Source organism: Cherax quadricarinatus, chromosome 31 (assembly GCF_038502225.1).
Source record: "Cherax quadricarinatus isolate ZL_2023a chromosome 31, ASM3850222v1, whole genome shotgun sequence".
Lineage (NCBI taxonomy): Eukaryota > Metazoa > Arthropoda > Malacostraca > Decapoda > Parastacidae > Cherax > Cherax quadricarinatus.
Window position 1 is genome coordinate 1293491 of NC_091322.1, and position 20058 is coordinate 1313548.

Genomic DNA, 20058 nt, shown 5'->3' on the forward strand with positions numbered 1-20058 from the left:
GTAGTTAGTGTAAGTGACAAGTAGTTAGTGCAAGTGACAAGTAGTTAGTGTAAGTGACAAGTAGTTAATGCAAGTGACAAGTAGTGTAAGTGACAAGTAGTTAGTGCAAGTGACAAGTAGTTAGTGTAAGTGACAGGTAGTTAGTGCAAGTGACAAGTAGTTAGTGCAAGTGACAAGTAGTTAGTGCAAGTGAAAAGTAGTTAGTGTAAGTGACAAGTAGTTAGTGCAACTGACAAGTAGTACAAGTGAGAAATAGTTAGTGCGAGTGAGCAGTAGTTAGTGTAAGTGAAAAGTAGTTAGTGCGAGTGAGCAGTAGTTAGTGCGAGTGAGCAGTAGTTAGTGCGAGTGAGCAGTAGTAGCGCGAGTAAGCAGTAGTTAGTGCGAGTGAGCAGTAGTTAGTGCGAGTGAGCAGTAGTTAGTGCGAGTGAGCAGTAGTTAGTGCGAGTGAGCAGTAGTTAGTGCGAGTGAGCAGTAGTTAGTGCGAGTGAGCAGTAGTTAGTGCGAGTGAGCAGTAGTTAGTGCGAGTGAGCATTAGTTAGTGCGAGTGGGCAGTAGTTAGTGCAAGTGAGCAGTAGTTAGTGCGAGTGAGCAGTAGTTAGTGCGAGTGAGCAGTAGTTAGTGCGAGTGAGCAGTAGTTAGTTCGAGTGGTCAGTAGTTAGTGCGAGTGAGCAGTAGTTAGTGTGAGTGAGCAGTAGTTAGTGCGAATGAGCAGTAGTTAGTGCGAGTGAGCAGTAGTTAGTGCGAGTGAGCAGTAGTTAGTGTGAGTGAGCAGTAGTTAGTGCGAGTGAGCAGTAGTTAGTCCGAGTGAGTAGTAGTTAGTGCTAGTGAGCAGTAGTTAGTTCGAGTGGTCAGTAATTAGTGTGAGTGAGCAGTAGTTAGTGCGAGTGAGCAGTAGTTAGTGCGAGTGAGCAGTAGTTAGTGTGAGTGAGCAGTAGTTAGTGCGAGTGAGCAGTAGTTAGTGTGAGTTAGTAGTAGTTAGTGCGAGTGAGCAGTAGTTAGTGTGAGTTAGCAGTAGTTAGTGCGAGTGAGCAGTAGTTAGTGCGAGTGAGCAGTAGTTAGTGCGAGTGAGCAGTAGTTAGTGCGAGTGAGCAGTAGTTAGTGCGAGTGAGCAGTAGTTAGTGCGAGTGAGCAGTAGTTAGTGCGAGTGAGCAGTAGTTAGTGCGAGTGAGCAGTAGTTAGTGCGAGTGAGCAGTAGTTAGTGCGAGTGAGCAGTTGTTAGTGCGAGTGAGCAGTAGTTAGTGCGAGTGAGCAGTAGTTAGTGCGAGTGAGCAGTGGTTTTTGTACCAGTGTTGTCAAATACAGGACAGGTTTTCTTACAACACTTGAACATCCATGTTAACAGTGTTTTCATATTTATATAAACATAACATTCTAGGAATCGGGTCTAGGTGCCGAGTGCATCATTCTAGGAATCGGGTCTAGGTGCCGAGTGCATCATCATGGAGTCATTCTTAAACAAAGTCTTAGGGATGTATATTAATAGCCATTAAATATCTTGTAGGTTAAGCGACGTTAAAAGACGACAAGTGTATGCGAATTCTTTTCTCATGTTGATGGGGAGACGTAACATGGGAGTCATACTATTCTTTCAGGATTTCGCTTCTTTCTTTTTCATTTAGATTTTTGATACGAGAAAAATACACAAGAAAGCTTTAATATTTCATTAGTTACATTTTGTTTATGTTTTTTTTACATGGATTTAGAGTAGTTTTCTTTAAACGGTTCTTATTTGTTTCGGTTTTTTCTCCTTTTCGAAGTGATTTTTTCTCCTTTTCGAAGTGAACTCTTTGGCTCCATTTTTATGTTTATTGCATAACTCTTTATTAAAAAAATGTTACTCCTTTATAATACTTTTTTCTCTGAAATACTGTTTTAGATAATTTTCCTTTCATTTATTGTAGTAAGAGTTGGTACGACTTTTGTTCTTAGTTTTCCTTAAGTTATACCTTGCAACAAGTTATATTCATCGTGAGTGCTCTTCTAAAAGTGGCTGTATATAACTGAATGGCCTGAATGTGGGACACCTCCCCCGAGCACTCAGCCACGAGGAACAGTTGAACGAAGCCTGGTGATGGACCGGGCCGCGGGGGGCGTTGACCCCCGGAGTACCTCTAGATATACTCCGGGTATCTTTTTTTTTATCCAAAACTACCATAACCTTGTAAAATTTTCATGAAACGTAGGTGGCCCTAGACTCAGTATCTGTGGCCCTAGACTCAGTATCTGTGGCCCTAGACTCAGTATCTGTGGCCCTAGACTCAGTATCTGTGGCCCTAGACTCAGTATCTGTGGCCCTAGACTCTACATTGTACTTGCTACCAGCAGATATTAAAAATATTGCTAGAGGAGGAACTAGAGCACTAATTCCTTCAAGTGCCGCATCAGCCAAGCTGTGTAGACCTGTGGACCGCTAGCAGCAACAGCCTGATTGACTAAGCAATTAACAAGGAATCCTAGCCTCAGATGGGGCTGAAAGGGAAGAACCTTCGAAACCAGTCGAACCGTTTGCAAAGGATGACACGGTGCTATAGTTTTACATCTCTGTGTCTGGTACGAGGATGAGGAACAGGATGAGGACGAGTACTGTGCCTTGTGGAACAGAGCTTTTTACTGTAAAAGCTTCCAAGTTAACTCTGTTTACCACTACTCTTTGTGTTCAACTGGTTAGAAAACTGAAGATCCATCTGCCCACTTTGCCAGTTATCCCTTTAGCGCACATTTTGTGCTCTGTTACACCATGATCGCATTTGTCAAAGTCTTTTGCAAAATCTGTGTTTACTACATTTGCATTTTGTTTGTCTTCCAGTGCATCCAAGACCATATCATAGTGGTCCAGTAGTTGCGAGAGGCAGGAGCGACCTGCTCCTAACTCATGCTACCCTGGATTGTGTAATTGTTGGGATTTCATGTGATTTGAAATCATGCCTCCTAGAACTCTTTCAAAGATTTTTATGATTTGGGACGTTAGAACTATTGGTCTATAATTCTTAGCTATTGTTATTGCTAAATTATCTTTGATGCTCACCTTGCAGTAATAGTTTCCTAAGTATATTGTGGAGTTCTTTACCTATTTTAATTTTTATTCTTCTCATGTGTTAAACGATAATTTAGATGCACTTTAATTTAGAATTTTTTCTTTATCTTGTTCTAGACTTGTAGCACCAAAATTTCGACGTTACATGTATTTTTCATTTTAATTTCTGTAACTTGTAATTTGTCTAGTGTTATTGCCAAGCCGCTGCCGTTCCTGCTCTAGCCTTCAAACTGAGTAGTTACCATAGAATGCTACCTCATTTAGAAGTAGTGTGGGGGCGCATCATATGGGTGCCATCAGTAGTGCCAAGACAAGCAGCAGTAGCACTCAGTGAATGTTATTTTTGCCCTTTACTTGATATACCTTTTTATTACACAGCTGGAACTTGTAGTCATGGTAGTTATAGCAGTGTTATGAAGTCACCACAGCCAACTATTATCACAGGTTCAGACACACCATAATGCACACTGTATTTCTTAAGCCAGCGTTCACTTGTAAAAAGAACACTGAGTGGAGATAAATTTATCACTATCTGGGGTAAAAGTTTCTGAGTGCGTATCTGAGACCATTGGTAGTGGAAGGGGGAGTTGGAGGGTACTGTGGAGGGGAGGAGAAGGTGTGTCGGTATCTGGAAGGGGGAATAGTGGGGTGGCCCGTAGGGGGACTGGGTTATATTGGGGGTTTGGGGTTGGTTGACTGGTCCACTGCCATCATTCCCTGGGCGTAGCCTCTAACCTTTCGGGAGGAAAAAAGTGATGGTTCAAAATTCTTTTAGTTTGAAAGGTGTTGTTGGGTAGGAAGGTTAATAGATTTGTTTTCGTTAAGGGATGTGACACAAGGGTTGTTGGTGAGAGGATATGGCTGGTCAGGTGTGTGTGTGTGTGTGTGTGTGTGTGTGTGTGTGTGTGTGTGTGTGTGTGTGTGTGTGTGTGTGTGTGTGTGTGTGTGTGTGTGTGTGTGTGTGGAGGTAAGGTAGGGAAGAGCTGCCTCTCCCGGCTGGGCATCCGCGGGGCATAAGCACAGTTCCTGTTCCCACACCTGTCCCTGGCTTGAGCTTAGTTTCTGCTTCAACTAAATTTGTTTTAGCTGATGTGTAATACAAGTAGCCATTGCTTTTCTTTATTCACTTAGGCTACATAAATTTGACGACTGTTACTTAGTTAAGAGAGACACATCTGGAACTGAAAGAGCAATGAAAGAAGTGTAAGATGGGTTTCACATAAGTGTGTATGGAGGCGTGGGATGGAGAGGACTGCGGGGGTTGGTCAGCGAATCGCACGCATTTATAAGTTGAGATATTGCGGAATTTTGTAAAGCTAGTTCAAGATTTCCTTGTATTTGTACGACACACTGAACTCGGGCGGTTCCGGTTTGGTGACATTGTCAGGGGAAAAAAAAAAGGTTTCATATCTCGCATTTTCTCGATAATACGATTTGTCCCGTAAAATCTCTTATTGTCATTCCTCGGGCAGCGTTTATAGGCTTAACGGTTTAGCAGTAAGAGAGTAATGTGTGCGTCACATAGTTGGAATGTCAGCTATGCCAGAAGAATGTAAAGGAATGTATCAAGAATGAAATGCTTAGACGATCAGGTCTAAGAACAAGTGGTTACTCATTCCTCATCTCCCCTCCCTCCCTCCCATGACCACTGAGGCTGCTTCCTATACCCTCCTCAATTTTCTACTGACGTTTTAGAAGATGTTTAACCATTGTGCATTTTCATGGTAATGAAGTAATAAGTTTCAATGTTGAAACTAGTGCAAGAATGGGTAGGTGTCGCTACATGGGAGAAATATATATAATAAGAATATTAGAGAGAAGGTGGCATGTGCGTACGGTGCGCGCCAGAGTGACTAGCCTCCACAGAATGACTTGGACCAGTGCACGGGGAGGGTGTGTGTGTGTGTGCTCCGTCGCACCTCTGTAAACACTTGCCAATAACAGGTGTTAATTCCGTGTGTGCTCGCTATACACTACATTGTCAGTGTGTGTTAGTGAGAGTACGTTAGTGGAAGTAATAATAGTGAGTGGTGTGTTCTTGGAGAGATGATACGACCCAGGAGAAGTTTTTAAGAAGTGTTGGAGTGGACTGGAGGTGAGTACTGCCCGGGGCCATCCTTGCCAGAGTACTGTACATTGGCTGGACAACTGGCCTTACCTGTCCCACTCATCACAACAGTACTTTATAACTATTTATGACTCACTGGGTTTAACACTGAGTTTTCATTGTAATAATAATCATTCAACATAGATGTTTATTTTGGTCTTAACTGTTTGGCTACACCTTTAGTGATTTTTTTTGTTGTGGAGTACCGTTTGTTAGTCAGGTGAAATGTAACTTACCTTTGTTTATAAGTTGTAAAGCTGAAATGTACATTACTTTTAATTTTGTTTGATTTCCTTGTGGGCTTGTTTGTCGACGTCTCTGATTTACAAAGTTTTTAACTTCGCCCGACACTTGTATTTTTCTCGATTCTGGATGTCATTTGGTCTCTAAGAATGTACCCAATTTTATTAATTTAAGTTTATAAATTTTAGTTAATGTTTGCCATGTTATACATCCATTGTATCTGTGTATCTCCAATATTTAACATTTTCTCAACTATTACTATACATTATCCACAGGTAAGTAATTGTTAAAATGATATTAATGACCCATTAGCTAACGTTGCTGATAAGGTCCGTTGTAAAACTTAACGTTTCTGAAATTAATGCTCCAGGTAGGTTTTTAAACGTTTCCTCTCCTTTCCTTTAAGCACTTATTTCGATATTCTTGCCGATTAGAATGTGATGGTATATATAGATGTATATACAAATCCACACTTGAGAGAGGAAACCTGGAACATTTTTGGTCCTGTGGCCAAAATTTAATAGCATAAAATTTGATATCTGCTTATTTTTCAGGCTTTATCACAGTCACCTCTCAATGGATGTGTATAAATGATTCAACAGCAAGCAATACGTGTCATGGTGAGCATTGCAGTAAGCCTAGTGGGTCATGGTGAGCGTTATAGTAAGCTTAGTGGTTCATGTTGAGTATGGTAATAAGTCTAGTGGTTCATTTTAATATTGTATACTGAAATAGCAGGTGAAGAAGGGTAGTTGCGTGTGTACTTGTTGTGCAGTGCATTTTTCATGTTTTGAGTGTACATGAAGGGAAATTATGAGTGCATTCAGATTTAAGCGTGATGATGATGCGACTTCAGCGCTGTGTGAACTCTGAAGCGTCTGTAGCCTTGCACAAAACATTAATTAAACACTATATTAAATCTAACCAGTCATCTTCAGTTGATAGAGACTCCCCTGTTTTCTTACCTGAAATACACTGGAAGTAGAAAAGTTGTAATTATTTTGTGCACAAACGGTGCCAGATCAAAAGATCTCTCCTACAGAGAGAGGTTACAGGTACATTACAGGCTAAATCACACAATACGTATTTGAGAAGCCAGTGAGATAAAAGATATTTAAAATAAAGGTAATGAAAATGTAGGTAATTTAAAGGTAGCTAAGAAATGCTTATGAACATAGCTTAAAAAATATTGAAGGTACTGTTTATACTTAGTGTGGTTTGTGAATAATGTGTTAACCACAGTAAATGAGATAAAGATAAATGATGACAACTGTAATAAATGTCAGATATTTTTAATTGTAACACCGAGACATAAGACATTGACACGAGGAAATAAGCGCTATTATGTATACACCATCTTTCGTGTTTTGCCTGGCAAGCTTGTGTTGCTCCTACATTGTCGCTAGTGTTGGTGTCACTGAGGATGGTGTAGGTTAGGTTACTATGGGGGTTGGTGTCACTGCTAGTGTTGGTATTATTGAGGGTGGTGTTGGTCAGGTCACGGCTGGGGTTGGTGTTACACTGGTCACATAGTGATCACGTGATAGTATAGCATTATCAACATTCTTTGCAAGGCTACAGACAAAATTTTCATGAAAATATCCTAGGTGTGATCTTCGTTGTAGTTTCAATGTATTAAGGTTAAGTTTACTTAGGCTACTAGATTAACGCGATAAACAATTTTGAACACGAACAGAAAACTGGGATCGACCTGCGCACTCTACAATAGTCAGATAATTATCACTGTTAAAGGCCTGTGAAGTTATCTATCCTACTGTTTTAGTAATAGTGAAATACTGACTTTAGAGAATGGGCTGAAGGGAAACACTGCATTTATGTAATCTGAAGGCTTACGGTGTGCCGTGACTTACATATTAAACACTTCTTATGAACGATTCATGTTATTGTTGCCTCGCAGGTGGAGAGTGAGAGAATACCATTTTTTTGAGCTTATTTGGGGGAAAAATTAGGTGGGAAAACTGAACCTGGTTTAACTTGACTTTTCATTAATTGGTTATTGGACACAAGTGCAACTAATGTGTCCTTTTACTTTACATATTGTCGGTAATTCTACCAACTTTATTACAATTGGTTATTATTGAACGTTGATTCTGGGTGGAACTCAGGAGGGTTAGGTCAGCATAGGTTTGAGTTACATCAGGTTTTTCTCGGTTAGGTTAGGTTAGGACGTGGAGTTTGATTAGGTTAGGTTGTTTTTTTATTCAAAATTAAAAAAAAAAAATCTTTTAAAATATATCTATTGTAGAAGTTACTCGGTATTTTATTTTAACAATGTGCAAAAACTGTGACTTGGGGACTGGGAAGGAAATGTGTTCTAAGGATTATAAAAATTTGCTCACCAGAGACAAAGGTGATGATGGCGTATCTGTGAGCGTAGTTTAAGTGGGTGGCAGCAGCTTGTGTTATTTATGAGAGGGGCAGCGAGGCGGTGGCTCCAGTCTGCATCACTAACACGATACAGGTCAAGCGGTTCACACAGGCCACAAGGGAGGACGACTTCGCACGGCAAATACTTGGCGTTACTTTGCAAATGTATTGGACAGGTACACAGTTGAGGGTGGCTGGTTGTGAGTAGGACCAGACTAATATAGGATGGCCTAGTGAATAGTCGGTTCTTTGCGATGCTCTTTTCTTACGTCTTATCTTTTTTCTGAGGTGTGGTTTCTCTGTTAGTGATTCTGAGGATTGTCTTCCCCATGGTTCGGTCTCAGACCAGGTTGGAGAGGAAATGTTAAACGATTAAGAAGCACACAAGAAAGTCAAATGTAAATAGAAGTTCGTTAGTTGCCTGTGATCTTACGTGTTCATGAGACAAAATTAAAAAAATCAGCAATCCTAGTCGAGTGTAAAGCAGGTGAGATATACGAATAATGAAGTAAGATTCTGTGGTGGCGAGCATTAACTATCTGAAAAAAAGAAAAGTTATGAAGGCTCGAGTTTGGTACACTTGGGTGAGTAGCATGCGTAATATAAGTCGTGCCATTAAGAGTTCAAGATGTTGAAACTGACTTCCTTACTAGAGAGAGATTGCAGAAGGAACAAACTTGTAGATCAGGCTCCCATTTAACACTTCACCCCATCCTCCGTCAACCATTGTCAGTTATAACCGATGGCTCACACACTGACACCTAATACAAGTTTTCATACAATACCGAGTACAGTTGTACGATGGTTACACAAATGGCCGCCCCAGGCTAAAGTTGACACGGTGCTAGGCAGGTGTTTTCAATTGGGAAAGAGTTCTCGAGGGTGTTTCCGCAATACCTTTAAAGTGCGGGTGGGTGTAGTATACTCAAGATTTGTTTGCGGGGGTCGAGACTAGGCTCCTGGCTGTGTGGTCGTTGGGGGGGAAGTGTAAAATTCGTGGAAGAGCAACTGGATTTAAAAAGCTTGTTGTGTACATTTTTTAAAGTTTGACTGCCCCACCTTGACCAAGTGCTCAGGCTCGACATGTGTGTTGTGTGCACATTAGCACGTGTCCTCACCCTACCATATACATCAAGGCCATATTTAATGTGTTAATGATTGTAGTGGCTTTCCTTTGTTGATGTAATAGTTAAAAACGACATTCTCTTGGTGTAAAGGCCGCAATGGTTTTATTTTGTTGATGTAAAGGTTAACTTGGCTTTCCCCTTTGATGCAAAAAGTTTGAAATGGCTCTCATATGTTGGTCTGAAAGTTTAAGAGCTTTCTTCTGTTGGTCTAAAGGCTAAAATAGCTTCCTTTGCTGGTGTAATGGTTGACATGCTGCATAGTTCCCTTGCTAGTGTAAAGGCTAAAGTAAGAATTTCAGTCATACAGATTTTGTTTCGTTTGGTGATAATCCTACACATTGGTTGATATTTTATCTACCACCCACCTGTATTTAAAACATAAAAGTGTACATGTCTTGTTATCTGGTAATTATGTATATAGTGTCAAGAGGCACGTAAGATTAGTCACAGAGAAAGTAGGAAATGATTATTTACATATTATTAGCGTGTCACTGGCATACAGAAAGTACCGCCCATGAACACAACACGGATCCCCTCTCTCCCTTTTATCTTTTCCTTCCTCTCTTTCCTCTACTTGCTGGTCATTAAAAAAATCCATGGCCATTACTGAAGTAATTATGACATTGTTGATGCTGGGAATGGTGCTCAAGACTCTAGAAATTCTAGATCATTGTAACGCTGCTGTTTAATAATTTTAAAAGTTTGTTTCTTGGAGGAAGATATTTTGTTTATTATGGAAATATTTTGTCTTAGAGGGAGACATTTTGTTTCTTTTAGATATTTTGATTGTAACAACTATAGACCAATAGCACTGACGTCCCACATCATAAAAATCTTTGAAAGAGTGCTAAGAAGCAATCAGAATGCAGATGTAATATACACAGACTTTGCAAAAGCATTTGACAAATGCGATCATCGTATGGTCAACAGAGTTATACTGTTCCACAAGGCACAGTTTGGTTATGTGGATTGAATATGATGTTCAATGAGGACAAATTCCAACTACTCCGTTATGGAAAACTGGAGGAGATAATAACATGACTCCTTTCATATCTAACAAAATTGGGGTGCACAAGTAAAGTTGGTAAATATAGTGAACTTTTCCAGCATATTTTGTTCAGTCTATTTTACAGTTGTATTTTACAGTCTGTTTTAGAATTCTCTGCTGTACTTGCTTCGGTAGTGCATATACTAAAATTGGAACGATGCAGAGAAGATTAGCATGGCCCCTGCGCAAGGATGACACGCAAGTTCCTGAAGCGTTCCACATTTTTATCAGGAGGCCAGGTCACAGACCGGACCGCGGGGGCGTTGATCCTCGAAACCCTCTCCAGGTATACTCTAGGTAATGGTTCCGGGGGTCATGACCCCCGCGGCCCGGTCCCAGACCACGGCCTCATTAATTTAAGGGGAAACAGAAATGAGAACTATTAAGAGACTGTGGATAGTGTTAATTTACTCTCTTGTGTGGTTATGAGAGAAAACAAGACCAGTAGTTCTTAGGTTCAAAAGTTATCAGGCTACTGTTTTACATTATTACGAGGGAATTGTTGTTTTCTCCCATCCTACCACCAACATAACAGGAAGGTACTTACCGCCCTGGACTGTTGTTTTCTCCCATCCTACCACCAACATAACAGGAAGGTACTTAAACCGTCCTGGATGGTTGTTTTCTCCCATCCTACCACCAACATAACAGGACAAGTGTTTCCTGATGGGGGTCTTAGTCATATGATGACCCACCAATGGAGCTTTTGGTCATCTGACCAAGTCCTTCCTCTGGCTTACAAGTCTACCACTTTAGAATTTAAACTTTAATAATATTCGACAGAGAAGCCTCAATACAGTGTGAGGACGAGTGATTTTGACCTAAGGGTTTTTAAAAAACATATCAGCAAACATTAGGACAGAAACGTTTCTGCCCTGGGATAGTTTTCTAATAAGTGTGCTAGTGTTTGCTCAGGTGTCTTTTTTGAATCACTTGTCAGTGTCACTCGCTGGCCTACGTAATGTACTGATCTTTTTCACTAAGATATTTGAAGCGACCAACTTTTAAGAAAGTACTACATTGTCTCTCTGGGCTTCTTTAAGACCTTTAATACTCGTATACAAAAAATACTCCCATCGAGTGGCATGCCTTGATGCTGATGTACTCTAAGTCTTAACTGTGACTTTTCGCCCAAGTCTGATTTTTTTTTTTTTTTTGTCAAACATGGATCAAGAAATGTGGAATTTGCAAGGACCCGAAGCACATCTTGATTTAAGGAATTAGCTATTCTCCCATTCTTCGGATTAAACTTGACTACCACCCACCCCTCCCATTTCCCAGTTGCTGTATAGCACTTACAATATTGGAGAGGTTTCTCCAGAATCTGAAAACAGCAGACAGGCTGGGGATCAGTTAGATGAATAGTAGTTCATAACCTGTATACTTCTGTTACGAGAAAATTCATTATTCAGAATCTATATATGTTCTCATCAATACTTAAATAAGGAAAAAAAACAGTTTTGTTACACTTGCGGATTTGGAAAAGACATAAATATAGTTGATAGGCTCACTCACACCTGGATCAGATTCATGGAATTCCTTGTTTATAAAAGTGCAAAGTACCACTAGGACAAGCACCCGCTAAATTAGGAGAAAAAGCTTAGATCTAGGTGAAATGCTAGAGACAGCTCTTTTGCGTAAGGGAGGTAGAGCATTAGCCAAAAATTGCATACCTGGATACCTGCATACCAGAAGCCCTAACATCCCCCACCATGAAAGTCTTCGAAAGAGTGATAAGATGCCAAATTTCACACAATGGAAGAGCACAATCTGCGCAACACAAACCGGCATGGTTTTGGAACTGGAAGATCATGTCACAACTACTAAACCACTCTTGACAAAATTACGGAGGCGTTGGAAGAAAAGCAAATCAGATGTGATTCCTACAGATTTTGCAAAGGCGTTTAACAGATGGGGTAATTGCACACAAAATGAGGGCCATAGACATAACGGGGAAGGTAGATGGATTTTAAAGTTTGACAGGTAGAATACAAAGTAGTAGTATTAAACAAAGCAGAATCCAGGATTAGCGAGGTAAAAAACTCAGTACCCCAAGGTACAGTCCTGGCACCTCTGTTGTTACTTCAAAGCAGACATACCTGGAGGTTACCTGGAGGTTATTCCGGGGATCAACGCCCCCGCGGCCCGGTCCATGACCAGGCCTCCCGATGGATCAGGGCCTGATCAACTAGGCTGTTACTGCTGGCCGCACGCAGTCCGACGTACGAGCCACAGCCCGGCTGATCCGGCACCGACTTTAGGTATCTGTCCAGCTCTCTCTTGAAGGCAGCCAGGGGTTTATTGGCAATTCCCCTAATGCTTGATGGGAGGCTGTTGAACAGTTTTGGGCCCCGGACACTTATGGTGTTTTCTCTTAGTGTACCAATGGCGCCCCTACTTTTTATTGGCAGCATTTTGCATCGCCTGCCCAGTCTTTTACTTTCGTAGGGAGTGATTTCCGTGTGCAGATTTGGGACCATTCCTTCCAAGATTTTCCAAGTGTAGATTATGATATATCTCTCCCTCCTGCGTTCCAACGAGTACAAGTCAAGTGCTTCCAAGCGTTCCCAGTAGTTAAGGTGCTTGACAGAACTTATACGTGCAGTAAAGGATCTCTGTACGCTCTAGATCTGCGATTTCACCTGCTTTGAATGGAGATGTTAATGTACAGCAGTATTCCAGCCTAGAGAGAACAAGTGATTTGAAAAGGATCATCATGGGCTTGGCATCTCTCGTTTTGAAAGTTCTCATTATCCATCCTATCATTTTCTTTGCACGTGCGATCGTGGCACTGTTGTGATCCTTGAAAGTGAGATCCTCAGACATTACTACTCCCAGGTCCCTTACATTATTTTTCCGCTCTATTGTATGGCCGGAGTCAGTAGTATACTCTGTTCTAGTTATTATCTCCTCCAGTTTTCCATAACGGAGTAGTTGGAATTTGTCCTCATTGAACATCATATTTTTTACCGTTGCCCACAGGAAAACTTTGTTTATATCTTCTTGGAGGTTAACCGCGTCCTCAGCAGATGACAGCCTCATGCAGATCCTAGTATCATCCGCAAAGGATGATACGGTGCTGTGGTGTATATCTCTGTTTATGTCTGATATGAGGATAAGGAATAAGATGGGGGCGAGTACTGTGCCTTGTGGAACAGAGCTCTTCACTATGGCAGCCTCCGATTTAACTCTGTTGACCACTACTCTTTGTGTTCGATTTGTTAGGAAGTTGAAGATTCATCTCCCCACTTTCCCAGTTATTCCTTTAGCACGTATTTTATGGGCTATTACGCCATGATCGCATTTGTCAAATGCTTTTGCAAAGTCTGTGTATATTACATCTGCATTCTGATTTTCTTCCACTGCATCCAAGGCCATGTCATAGTGATCCAGTAGTTGTGAGAGGCAGGAGCGACCTGCCCTGAACCCATGTTGCCCTGGATTGTGCAGATTTTGGGAATCCAGGTGATTTGCAATCCTGCTTCTTAGCACTCTTTCAAAGATTTTTATGATGTGGGATGTCGTGTCATTACGATTTCGTGACGTTTAGTGGTGATAAGTTCCAGCTGCTTAGGTATGGAAAGAACGAAGAGCTCCAAAGGGACACTGTATATAAAAACCAAGAGGACAAAAGGAACACGTGAATGACCTGGGAGTAATTATGTCAGCTAACCTTTCTTTCAAAGAACACAATAAGGCAAATATTACGACAGCCAGGAAAATGACGGGGTGGATAATGAAAATTTTCAAAACAAGGGAAATAGTGCCGAAAGGAAAACTACTCAAATCGTTTGTGCTCTCTTCTATAGAATATTGTTCAGTCTTGACGGCCCCGTTCAAGACAAGAGAGCTATCAGCTGAAACAGAGATCATTTACTGACCGCATAGAGCCAATAAAACATTTAAATTACTGGGACGCCTCAGTCCTAAATATGTACCAACTGGAGCGAAGGAGATACACGATAATATATACGTGGAAAGTATCTGAGGGCATAGTCTCAAACCTGCGGACTGCCATAACATACTGGAGTGAGAGATAAGGGAGGAACATCTTACCAGAAGATATCAAACACTGTTGGGACAAGTGTAGAAGTTTTAAAGAGAAAACTTGTCAAGTATCTTCATCAGGTTCTAGATAAATCAGGCCTTATGGATATGTAAGTCAGCGGGTCGCCAGCAGCAATAGCTTGGTTAACCAGACGAGCCTAACCTAAGGCCGGGCTTCAGGAGTAGAAAAACTCTAAACCCATCAAAGATAAATCAGAGTTAAATATGTTTAAAAAGTGAAGTATGTGTAGTTGAAAGTTAAAAGGTGTACATAGTTTTTATTTAGATATTGAGGCTGAGGTTAGGATACGTGAGAGAGAGAGACAGAGACAGACAGACAGACAGAGAGAGAGTGCAAATATTTTTTAGTAAATATTGATCTTAGACAGGGAAGTGTGATGTCCCTGGGACTGTTAAATGTATTTTAAGTTGGAGCAGCCACAGCAGCGAACGTATGTCTTAGGAAGAAGTGTGGTTGTTAAACTTGTTTGTTGATGACAGTGCTTTTGGGAGATGTGTCTTTTGAGGAGTTCGAGGTGTGTAAAACAAGGAAGATGAAAAATCATTATAGAAAAGAAACGATGAGAATATAAAAAAAAATAGGTAATTAGAGATGGAAGGTCCAGATTGTTTGGACGGAGTGTGATGAAGGGATATAGGAGAGTAATAATGTTGCTAGAATTACCGACAATATGTTAAGTAAAAGGACACTAAGTGCAGCTAGTGCGGCTTTTATTGTAGCAACGTTTCGTTCTCCAGGCTTTTTGTCAAGCCATTACGACTTGACAAAGCTTCTGGAGAGCGAAACTTTGCCACAGTAAAAGGTCGCATTAATTGCACTTGTGGAAATAAGAGTAAGTATTAAAGAAAGAGGCTTATCAATGGGGGTAGAAAAGAGATTGTAGCAGTGCGGTGGTGCCAACATTTTTGTATGGCCTGTGAACGTTGCAGCTGGGAGGAAGGTGCATGGAGTGGAAATGCCACGTTTAAACTCAGTGTTTAGTAAGAATATTGTGTATAAAATAAGCAGTGAAGAAATTAGACAGTGGTATGAAAGGTAAAATTAAGCGAGTGGAGAAAATGGGTTATTGAGATGGTTTGGGCATGTTAATTAAACAAATGGAGAAAAATTGAGAGATAGTAGGGCATAAATATTTAGTGAATGTGAGATGATGAATGGGGACATGAAGAAGTGCTGCGAGGATAACGTGAAAGTCTGAACGTTCATCAGGCAGGAGTGAACATGTTAGATCGGAGCGGAGACAATTTCGTCAGATGTGACGTGCTGCTAGAATGTGAATAAAGTAACATCTGGGAAAGAATTCCAGGAAAGCGATGGGCCAGATCTGAGTTTGAATGAAGGGGATGGTGTTTCAGTGGGATGTTGAGTGAACTAGCGAAAACACTGCTATCGACCTAGTGATGGTGAAAGTGTTTTCTTCTGCCACTATTAGAAATTTCCTAATCTGTAATTATACCGTTTTTACTTTATCTTTTAGCCTGTTACTATTTGCTAGTCTATTATTTTGTTAGTTTGTTACTAACAGTAACAGACTATTTGTAAGTGGTTTACGGGATTGTTTTACCCCCTCCCCCCGACCCGTTCGTAGATCAGGCCTCCTAGAATTACAGTACTGTTAAGAATCACATAGGGAAGTAAAGGTTTGTGTATATTTAATTTAATCAGGTTTGTAAGATTTACCAATCCTTCCTCGATGTAAAACATGTAACAGCTTTCCAGTTAAGTCATTTGACAGGACGGCTGTACCTCCCACGGTCGTTGCTGTATACCAGCCTACTATCTACCTTGGAAAACAAGTGTTACAAAGGCACGTGTTGATCGGGCTGAGCAGCGCTACACAGGTACCACCGCGCCTGACCCACCGTCATCCCTTCAGGAATTCTGGTACCTTGACCCTGCTGTTGTGAAACTGATTCAAACATCAGGGGGATGCCAAGCTCCCGTCACTTGTACTCACATACATTGGCTACCAGGTAAACTGTGGCTTGGCTGAGCCCCCTCGCCATTGATAGCTCATAATGTGAGCGTATTGGGTAGCTCTCAGTAGTCACCGCCTTTGTGTGTGTGCGTGTTCCATTTGTTAAAGGCACTTCTTGATAGACACCTTGTCTTTATTGCAAGTGTGTTGCATCGCAAGTCGCGTCGCCACTGGAGTCGCAAGTCTTGCGTGCGTGCAGATCCATTTACCCACCCACCTTCACGTGTACTCGCATACTTGTTCGTGTGGGTGGAGACCTCCTGGTTCCTCCTGGATCACTATGAATAGCATCACTAACTTCTTGACTCTCGTGTCTAAACACTTGTACTTTTGAAACTTGCTTGCTCTCACCTTGACGCTTGCATCGCCCCGGTATTTTATAATTCGCTTGTATGTGACTCAGCATGTTATAATTATTGTGGCATTTGTGTATTGCAGGAAGCATTCAGAAATTAACGTTGGGAACCTGTTAAGGAAATGACCGTAGTGATAGCAGGTATTTGTTTATAGTGGGAAGGAGGAAGAGTGGTAGCAACAGGTGTTTGTTTTTAGTGGGATGGAGGGAGAGAACTGGTAGTAACAGGTGTTTGTTTATAGTGGGAAGGAGGGAGAGAACTGGTAGTAACAGGTGTTTGTTTATAGTGGGAAGGAGGGAGAAAACTGGTAGTAACAGGTGTTTGTTTATAGTGGGAAGGAGGGAGAAAACTGGTAGTAACAGGTGTTTGTTTATAGTGGGAAGGAGGGAGAAAACTGGTAGTAACAGGTGTTTGTTTATAGTGGGATGGGGGGAGAAAACTGGTAGTAACAGGTGTTTGTTTATAGTGGGAAGGAGGGAGAAAACTGGTAGTAACAGGTGTTTGTTTATGGTGGGAAGGAGGGAGAAAACTGGTAGTAACAGGTGTTTGTTTATAGTGGGAAGGAGGGAGAAAACTGGTAGTAACAGGTGTTTGTTTATAGTGGGAAGGAGGGAGAAAACTGGTAGTAACAGGTGTTTGTTTATAGTGGGATGGGGGGGGGGGAAGTTAAGTATCAGGATAATTTCTAATACCTTTCGTATTCATTATTTTTAGTTTTCATTTTCATAGAGTTAATTGCCATTTTATCTCTTCTACTTTCTCAATATCTTTTCCTTCATTTCGTAGCTTTGTGCGTCATCGTTCCCTGCCTCGTCTTCCGTCTTTCATGAGCACTGATGGAAGCACGCCACGCTCACTTTCTTATATTAAGTCTTGCCTGACAGCATCTTTTGTTTACCAGCCAACTCGGCCTGTGGTTCATATGTTGTCCCCTCATTATGTCAGTGTTTGGCCACCAGAGAGGGAGTCTTCATACCCGGGGCAGTTGAGCAGGGCACTACTTGAGTACTAAAGTTATGCTCACTTTATTTTCACAGCCTAAGAGCTGTTATCTTATCTCAGCTTATTTCAAAACTTATCCCGTTTATACGGCAGTATAATTATTGGTAAAATTACAGATTATGTAATTATAAGCAAGGAAAAGTAATGACAATACTGCTACGTTCCTCTTGCCCAAAACAGGATGGAGCCTTATATAAGGCTCCATCCTGTCACTTCATCTCCATATTGTTTCATACTATGGAACAATGCTCTTCTCCAGACTGAGGGACTGACCACCTCAAAACTTTAAGGGTGATGGACTGATTACATCGTCTTCTAGTATCTTCTGCTTCTATCAACTTTTCTGTACTCGACTGAAGAAGCCTACTGTGTAGGCGAAACGTTTCATAATAAAGATACCTAACTGTTGCATATGTGTCTTACCTAACAACCTGTCGGTATTTTATACCATTTTAATGTTCCATCAACAGTTGTGTAGCAGGAATCACCACTACCTACACCTGTATCAACAGTTGTGTAGCAGGTATCACCACTACCTACACCTGTATCAACAGTTGTGTAGCAGGTATCACCACTACCTACACCTGTATCAACAGTTGGGTAGCAGGTATCACCACTACCTACACCTGTATCAACAGTTGTGTAGCAGGAATCACCACTACCTACACCTGTATCAACAGTTGTGTAGCAGGTATCACCACTACCTACACCTGTATCAACAGTTGGGTAGCAGGTATCACCACTACCTACACCTGTATCAACAGTTGTGTAGCAGGAATCACCACTACCTACACCTGTATCAACAGTTGTGTAGCAGGTATCACCATTACCTACACCTGTATCAACAGTTGGGTAGCAGGTATCACCACTACCTACACCTGTATCAACAGTTGGGTAGCAGGTATCACCACTACCTACACCTGTATCAACAGTTGTGTAGCAGGTATCATTACTACCTACACCTGTATCAACAGTTGTGTAGCAGGTATCTACTACCTACACCTGTATCAACAGTTGTGTAACAGGTATCACCACTACCTACACCTGTATCAACAGTTGGGTAGCAGGTATCACCACTACCTACACCTGTATCAACAGTTGTGTAGCAGGTATCATTACTACCTACACCTGTATCAACAGTTGTGTAGCAGGTATCACTACTACCTACACCTGTATCAACAGTTGGGTAGCAGGTATCACCACTACCTACACATGTATCAACAGTTGTGTAGCAGGTATCAGTACTACCTACACCTGTATCGACAGATGTGTAGCAGGTATCACTACTACCTATACCTGTATCAACAGTTGTGTAGCAGGTATCACTACTACCTACACCTGTATCAACAGTTGGGTAGCAGGTATCACCACTACCTACACTTGTATCAACAGTTGGGTAGCAGGTATCACTACTACCTACACCTGTATCAACAGTTGTGTAGCAGGTATCACCACTACCTACACCTGTATCACCAGTTGTGTAGCAGGTATCACTACTACCTACACCTGTATCACCAGTTGTGTAGCAGGTATCACTACTACCTACACCTGTATCAACAGTTGTGTAGCAGGTATCACCACTACCTACACCTGTATCAACAGTTGTGTAGCAGGTATCACCACTACCTACACCTGTATCAACAGTTGGGTAGCAGGTATCACTACTACCTACACCTGTATCAACAGTTGTGTAGCAGGTATCACCACTACCTACACCTGTATCAACAGTTGGGTAGCAGGTATCACCACTACCTACACCTGTATCAACAGTTGTGTAGCAGGTATCACCACTACCTACACCTGTATCAACAGTTGTGTAGCAGGTATCACTACTACCTACACCTGTATCAACAGTTGTGTAGCAGGTATCACCACTACCTACACCTGTATCAACAGTTGTGTAGCAGGTATCACCACTACCTACACCTGTATCAACAGTTGGGTAGCAGGTATCACTACTACCTACACCTGTATCAACAGTTGTGTAGCAGGTATCACCACTACCTACACCTGTATCAACAGTTGGGTAGCAGGTATCACCACTACCTACACCTGTATCAACAGTTGTGTAGCAGGTATCACCACTACCTACACCTGTATCAACAGTTGTGTAGCAGGTATCACCACTACCTACACCTGTATCAACAGTTGGGTAGCAGGTATCACCACTACTTACACATGTATCAACAGTTGTGTAGCATGTATCACCACTACCTACACCTGTATCAACAGTTGGGTAGCAGGTATCACCACTACCTACACCTGTATCAACAGTTGGGTAGCCGGTATCACCACTACCTACACCTGTATCAACAGTTGGGTAGCAGGTATCACCACTACTTACACATGTATCAGCAGTTGTGTAGCAGGTATCACCACTACCTACACCTGTATCAACAGTTGTGTAGCAGGTATCACCACTACCTACACCTGTATCAACAGTTGTGTAGCAGGTATCACCACTACCTACACGTTTCAACAGTTGGGTAGCAGGTATCACTACTACCTACACCTGTATCAACAGTTGTGTAGCAGGTATCACCACTACCTACACTTGTATCAACAGTTGTGTAGCAGGTATCACCACTACCTACACTTGTATCAACAGTTGTGTAGCAGGTATCACCACTACCTACACCTGTATCAACAGTTGTGTAGCAGGTATCACCACTACCTACACCTGTATCAACAGTTGTGTAGCAGGTA

The 20058-nt window shown here is 41.6% G+C and overlaps 1 non-coding gene across 1 annotated transcript; it reads left to right on the forward strand.

Moving 5' to 3' along the window:
- Positions 1-10066: 10066 nt before the first annotated feature.
- On the forward strand, positions 10067-10173 carry LOC128699617 (U6 spliceosomal RNA). The gene has a single exon (XR_008408641.1). It is a non-coding gene; the product is annotated as a U6 spliceosomal RNA (small nuclear RNA).
- Positions 10174-20058: the final 9885 nt, after the last annotated feature.